The sequence below is a fragment of the Perognathus longimembris genome, chromosome 18 (genome assembly GCF_023159225.1).
Source record: "Perognathus longimembris pacificus isolate PPM17 chromosome 18, ASM2315922v1, whole genome shotgun sequence".
Classification (NCBI taxonomy): Eukaryota; Metazoa; Chordata; class Mammalia; order Rodentia; family Heteromyidae; genus Perognathus; species Perognathus longimembris.
The window spans coordinates 49354690-49362468 of record NC_063178.1 but is presented as its reverse complement, the minus strand read 5'-3'; positions in this window follow the sequence as shown (position 1 = coordinate 49362468).

Genomic DNA, 7779 nt, shown 5'->3' with positions numbered 1-7779 from the left:
CCTGTGTTTGCTCACAGGGCCTGCTTATCTCAGGTTCACGTGGTAAAGTGGGGTTCCCGTGGTAAAGTGGGGCCTGACTTCAAAGTCTGGCACTTCATCATGACAAAGTGCCTTCCTTAGGCCAACAAACAGTGGAGATTCCTAATGGAAATTTTTCCCCATAGGCCTATTAGTTTGCTAATAAGGCATCAGAACTTCTGTGCCAAGGCTGTTTCCCTCTGGTCAGAGAAGTTATTCTCCCACACTGGTCGGTTTTCTGCAGTGTCTGGGTCAACTTTCTGCTTAACTACCACAACAGCCATGGGAAAGCAAGATTGCTATGGAGGTCTTCTCTTTCAATACTTCTATTGCAAAGCTCCTGCATTGTATTTTGGCTCCCAAATGCAACATCACCTTGATAAGCCCAAATAGAAATTTTCTGCAGTACTTCAGGGATAAATGACATAGAATGAGAAATATGAATGCTTAAGATTAAATTCATATGTTTCATTAGTATCTAGGTCTGATGTAAATCTACATCAAATTTTCAGTATTACAACAGAATATATTGTGAAATTTTACTTCAGTGAATGAGGGTCTGTTACTCCTTCTTTTAGTACTACCGTGTGTCGGTTACTGTTTTAATTGGGATTTTTACTTGTATAATTCCTATAATGTCCCATTTTCATTTTCCTTCTAATGTTGACTTTGTCAATCATTTTCTTGATTGTTTTTGTCAGTTGTGTGGCTTGAACTCAGGATCTTGGTGCTGTCCTGACCCAATTTGTGCTCAGACATAGAACTCTGTACTAATTGAGCCATAGTGCCACCTATATTTTGTGAGAGGTTAATTAGAGATAAGAGCCTCCCAGGAACTTTTCTGTCTTAGTAGTCTTTGAACCACCATCTTCAAATGTCAGCCTACTGAGAAACTGACATTATAGGCATGAGTAATCTGCACATGGAACTTTAAAATGTGTTTACATATACTAACTTCCTAACTAAACAGTATCATACTGTGTATTCCTCTAATATATTCTATTACTGTTTTCCTCTTCACAATGTTTCACCTTTTAACATCATTCTTAGAGATTATTTTGGTCACAATTTGTATAGTTCCACTCACACATTTATATTCTCCAGTAAACTTGAGGCTCTTTTATGGGACCTGCCTCTATGTCTATGTCTATGTCTCACTTTCTACTTGTGCCTCTTCATCTCTTTTCCTCTCTTCCTATTCCCTCTCTCTCTGTTTCAGTCATATGGCTTTAAATGTCTTGGAATGGCTTGTACAAGCTACAACCATCCATTTCAATTGAAGATTACAATGTAAAAGACTATTTTTGACTTCTTTTCAGAGATAAATTGATAATGCTTCATAGTCTGCTCTTTCATCACTAAAATACTTTAAATTTTCTATTATTTAGTCACGTTTAAAATGCCACACAGAAATTTGTATACATTAAGTAGATTTTACATTTTTGTCATAATGTTATTACTTCTTGCTATCTCTTGAAACATGACAATGTGTAGGGGATGGCTATGTCTTTAAGACCTGGGGCGGCTAGCCAGCAGCTAGCCCATCCCACCTCCTTCCAGGTTCAACCAAAAGAGAAGCTAAAGCAGCCCCCACCTCTCGGTGGCGAACACATGTGTTGTGATGGCGCCGGCTGACCCAGGAGGCAGAGCCAAGAGGTCTCCGCCTCTGCCGGAAGTTCTATGACATCACTGTGATGGACACACTCATTAGCCTATTGTTAGCACCTGGCCCGTCCCTCTTCTTCACGTGTCATTACTGGTATAAGACTGTTAGCCCCTCCCTTGAATAAACCAGAATGCTCATTGAAGCTTCTCCGGGAGCCTAGGCGTGCCTTTCTTCCTTGGTGGGTATAAGGGGAGGGGGACTTCCCACAACCACATGCTGACCGAGGCCACGCATGGGCCTCATCCCTGCAGTCAATTCCTACTGGCCAGAGGATATGCGTGAGGGTGTAGGGGACCACACGGAGGAGGCAGATTTGCCCAGCATCCCTACACAGAAGAAGGTAGAACTTAGCTCAGCAAAATTGTGCCCAATGTGGGGCGGGGAAACAATGTCCGGAGCTATCGGTAGCCCTCAAGAAATTGGAGTGGATTCTCCAGGGCATGTTGGTTCCCCCATTGGACAGCTAAGATGGTGGGGCAGAATTGATTCGTGTTCTAAGGGACTGGATTGGAACTTTGGGACATTCGGGCCAAGGGCAGAGGGATTTCTGCTGCCCATGAAGATGGGTGCGCACTCGAGCCACGGACACCCAGTTTGGCGGGTTTCCCGGTGCTGGGCGGGGCAGGACGGCATGGCTTTGCATGTCCCTCAGGAAACCTGCCTTAGAGGCTGTGCAGTAGAGAAGCACAGAGGGTGTGTGGGGCGGCGGCAGCAGTGCACGAAACTATCCAGGCTGGGAGCCCCCCCACCCGAGATTTCCAGGTCCCGATTTGTGAGCAGCGGCGGCTTTGTGCACTGGGCTCTGGGGACATGGGGCCCGGGACAGGCGGCATGAGTTTCACGGCAGGTGCCGCGGGGGGGGGCGGCTCTCGGCCCTGGAAATACTTGGGGCATGGCAGGTGCAGAGGCAATGAGGCACACAGGGCGCCTGGAGCGGCTTGCCCTTGCGCTTGCCCCCTGCTTTGCCTTTCTGCTTCTGGGGTCGCCGCCGCAATGGCAGTGGCAGTGGTGGCACCCTGGAGTGTGGGGTTTTTTGGGCTGAAAGTGCCTTAATGCCAGCCTGGGCAAAAGAAAATCTCTCTAAAACTCCATCTTCCAATTAACCAGCAAAGAGCCAGACTGAGAGCTTGGCTCAAGATAACCAGCAAAAGGCTGAAAGCAGCACCGTGGCTCAAGTGGTAGAGCACTAGCCTTGAGCAGAAGTACTCAGGGACAGTGCTCAGGCCCTGAGTTCAAACCCCGTGAATGCGGATGGGAGCATGCCATCCCAGCAACAAGTGCCATAACTCCTGGGACTCAGCCAGTCCAGGAAAACAGGGATATGGAGAGGAGTGAGAGGAGAATGGTGTCACATCCTAAACGGGGTTGCCTTGTCTCGCCCTTTCAAAACTAATCAGAGCCAGGAGGCCAAAAAGAATAGTATCTGTCCATTTTCCTTTTTTCTGCCAGTTGTATATATGTATACATATTTATCTTAGCCTCTGACTGGCTACTCCAAGCCGGACCACTAGCACTGGACACTTCCTTCAGTTATTTCTCCTTCTGTGTAATTAGCCACAATTGGGTTTATGCTCTAGATGGAAGTTTTCTGGCCTATGCCCAGGGTATGTTCTCTTATGCCATTCATGTTAACTAGCTCTGAGAACTTGTCAGTCTTTTGGTGATCCTTTCAAAAGTCTCTCTTAACAGAATAACATCTCTCGCTGAGGTCACCACCTGGGAACTTGCGGTTCAAGGCCATCACCTTTCTACACTGCTGTGCCAAGTTACAGAGGCTGGCCAGAGGAGACCATAGCACCCTCTGGCCCTAGTGATCATTCTCGTGGTAACGATGGGGACTTTTGCCAAACACACTGGACGGTACCAGGCCATAAGTCAAATCAGGGGCCCCTGACCACTTTGCCCCCTTTCAGCAGGAAGTAGTTTCAGAAGAAATGACCTTCGCCCATACTCCCACCCTGGTGCCCTCCTGTGTCATAATTTTAAAAAAACAAAAGAGGGGGGATAAGCCCCCATGACTAGTTAAGGATAGCTATGCTTACATTAAATATCTTAAGAAATATCTTAAGAAATTTTAAATCTTCCCAAATCAGTGTAGGAAGGAGCCTTGCATGTGCCTTTCCAGATTGGAAAATTAAACCCAGAGCACTCGCTCTGGAGAAATGTCTTCTTCTTGTTCTCTAGGAAAACAAGGACCGTGCTGGATTTCTTCTGCTCTTCCGAAGGGAATATGGGGAGCCTGCCTGCATACAATAGCGGCAAACAACACCAAAGGCAGCCAGCTTCCCTTCCTTGCTTGCTTTCTAGACTCTTCCTTGAGCATCTCCTGTGGTGCAATGTTTTGCTGTGGCAGTGTCACCTGTGGCTTTGCACAAAAACTAAAAAGAAGTTTTTATACCATTGTTTCTCCTTTTGCTCTCCCCTGCTGACTTAGGGGGTCCCGTTGGAGGGAAATAGGAGCTGAGGGTTTTGACACCTTACTTCAATGTTTTTGATGATGTTTAAAGAAAGGTAGGCACAAGGGTTTAGTGCCTTGCCTTCAATGTTTATGAAAAAAATGTTTTACTAACTACATGTGTTAAGTTATCAGCTGCTGTGGACTAATAGAGTTACCAGAATATAAACCTGCTTCTGCCTCACCACCAAAAGAGGAAATAATGTCTGCATTCATCTTGAGTGGCACGGAAACGGGCTAAGGACTCCAACTTCTCTGGACTGAGCCAAATGGATGGCCCCTTCACCTACCCCTTTTGTGGAAGAGGCCCCATATTTATCTTATGTCAACATTTGCCTCATGCCTACATATGCCATATGTTTACAGCATCTCCTGCTTATTAAAAAAAAAAAGAGGGAGATGTAGGGGATGGCTATGCCTTTAAGACCTGGGGCAGCTAGCTGCCAGCAGCTAGCCTGTCCCACCTCCTTCCGGGTTCAACTGGAAGAGAAGCCAAACCAGCCCCCGCCTCTACGTGGTGAACACGTGTGTTGTAATGGCGCCGGCTGACCCAGGAGGCAGAGCCAAGAGGTTTCTGCCTCTGCGGGAAGTTCCGTGACATCACTGTAATGGACATGCTCATTAGCCTATCATTAGCACCTGGCATTCCCTCTCCTTTGCGTGTCATTACTGGTATAAGACTGTTAACCCCCCCCCCCCCAAATAAACCAGAATGCTCATTGAAGCTTCTCTGGGAGCCTATGCGTGCCTTGCTTCCTTGGTGGGTGTAAGGAGGAGGGGGGCTTCCTGCAACCACACGCTGACCAAGGCTATGCGTGGACCTCACCTCTGCAGTCAATCCCTACTGGCCAGAGGATATGCGTCAGGGCGACAGGGGACCACACGGAGGAGGCAGATAGGCCCAGGATCTCTACACGGAAGGAGGTAGAGCGATGTGCCATATTTCAAAACTATTAATTTGTTAAGGAAAGCATTATGTGTTGTTTCAAATAGGTTAGATGGTGGGTTCTATACTTCTTTACAAAATCACAAAACTATTTAAGACATATGAAAGCAATTGCAGTCATATCTTGTCTCTTCAGATGTACTTTTGTATTTCTTCTGATATGAATTATATTTATCTATTCATGATGGTACTCAGGCTTGAACTCAGGGCCTAGCCTGTATCCTTAATTTTTCACTCAGGGCTGCTCAGTTACTTGAGCCACATGCCACCTCTGTCTGTCCAGTAATTGGACAAAAGAGTCTCGTGGTCTTTCCTTCCATGGCTAGCTTCAAACCTTGATCCCAAGAGCTTAGAATCTTGAGTCCTTAGGATTCTCTTTTCATATTTACATTTCTAATGGATAGATGATGATATCACTGAATATAGATTTCTACTAATTAAAATTTAGTTGAAAATACAACAACATATTCCCCAAAGTAATATTTTACATGTGTTCTTTTTGGAGGGCATGCTGTTTAACAAATGAAATCATGTAATTATATTTTCAACACTCACAGTATATTTATCCATATATCATCAAAATATTCCTGTTTCTATTGAATGTATTTGTCTATCTTCCCTGTTTATTTTAGGAATTTCCTTAGTAGAGTTTAATATAACAAAGTAAAACACTGAATCTTCATTTTGTGATATACGCTATGAGGCTGTTTGGAGAATATTTGAATTTCTTTATCCTTAGAGGAAATAAAAGAAATATTGGATATAGGTGCATTTGATCAAGAGATTTACACTAGTAAAATGTAATCTTATACAAAAATAAAATTTCACAATTATTCTATTTAGAATATTTGTCAGTCTAGCCCAATTTTGTTTTCTTTCTCATCCTTCAAAATAAAACAAACAAAAGATTAGCCCACAGTTCATTTAATATATTTCTTCAAATGTCATCTTTCCCCAAAGAAGTACCTAGACTGTCAAACTAAGAAAGGATTATAAATGACCTCTCTGATGAAAAGTAAAGATTATGAGACAGAAACCGAGTACGAATCAGAATGTACTCAGACTTCCTGTAATCAAAATTTGAATTGAATTGAAATGATGAATGATATATATTCCCAAAAGTACTTGACATATTCAATACTACCTCTCTGAAAATTTCAGTTAATTGATTTTTCCAGAGAAAATTTAAGCCTTAAACATAAACCAATACAAACAACTACAATCCTAGTTAAGAATAAGAAGATTGCTGTCTCAATCTAGGCTGGAAAAAAGTGTTATGGGATCTCTTACCTAGGTGGGGTGTAGATTTATTATCACAGCCGTGTAAAAGGTGTGGATTCAGTGAAAGAGAGTTCCAGTCCAGTTCTATGTGGATCATAGTCTCAATATTGGTGGATGCCTGTAATCATTGCTTTTGGGAGTGTAAATAAGGATTCACCTCCATTTGTTTGTGGAGCCAGAGAGTGAAATATTATTACGAATATACATAGAGGGACCTGGGTGTTGGTGGCTCATTTATATCCTACCTACTCAGGAATCATAGATCTGAGTGTTGTGGTTCAAAGCCAACCTAGGCCAGAATTTCACTGACATGCTTATCTCCAATGAAACACACCAAATCTGGCAATGGCAGTGTGGTTCAAAGTAGGAGACCATGAGCTTTGAGCACAAAGGCACAGGTATAGTGCCCAGGTCCTGATTTCAAGCTTCAGGACTGGCACAAAAAACTACACATAACAGAAGAGACATGGTGAGATTTTGATGGGATAACACAATCTTTTAGACATCCTTATGTGAATACTCAAGTAACAAGAGAGTCTCACATATGACTTGCAGCAGAAGTGTTAAGAAAGTGAGAGCTGGAGTCAAAGTAGTTTTGAATCCATCAGTAGCCAATGAGTAGAATTAAGGTAGAGTAAATACAAAGATCATGGCAATTGTTGCATACTAAAAACAGGCAAGGAAGAGCAAACTTCGGCACATCCACTTTACTTAGCAAAGAAACAATGGATACACCTATATAAAATCTCTCAGTGAGACAAAAGCTATAGTCTTCAGCTGAGATGGATAGGACATTGGGGTCAGCTATATCTTTTGGCTTTCTTTTCAGCTGTTGATAGAACCACAGGTCCACAGCTTCCAAGGAGAAAAGCAATGGCCAAGAGCAAATTAAAATGTTAGCTGCTGCAGGAATTGCCTGAAGAAGAACCCATAATCTTGGTAAGAAGGGCGAGAGAGTAGAGCCTAATGACTGAAACATCCAGAACTGTCATTGGAGATGCTGGATTGGTTCCAGATGATATTGACTCTCAGGAAGCCACTGCAATTCTGGAAGAGGTATTGAGGACTTGTGTAGAAAGATTTCTTGGACAGTAGCAGCCTCAAATACAAGACCATGTGCTAATGCGTGCTTTGGCTCTAGGTCTTGATCTAATGTGAGTATTCCCAATGCAGGGTGAATCAGAGAAAAGTCTACCAACTTGTCTTTGTGTGGCCAAAAATTTAATCCCTCAGTTGATTGTCAGAGATGAAGGTGAATATGAGACTGATCATGGTTCACCTACTGGGATATGTGACAAACTCAGTGAGGTAGCTAAATCCATCTGTGGAATTTGATCCAGAAACCAAAGTGGAGCTGAGGATAGAGCCACATGTGACAACAAGGTGATGCACATTACTGTTTTTGTCTAAGGC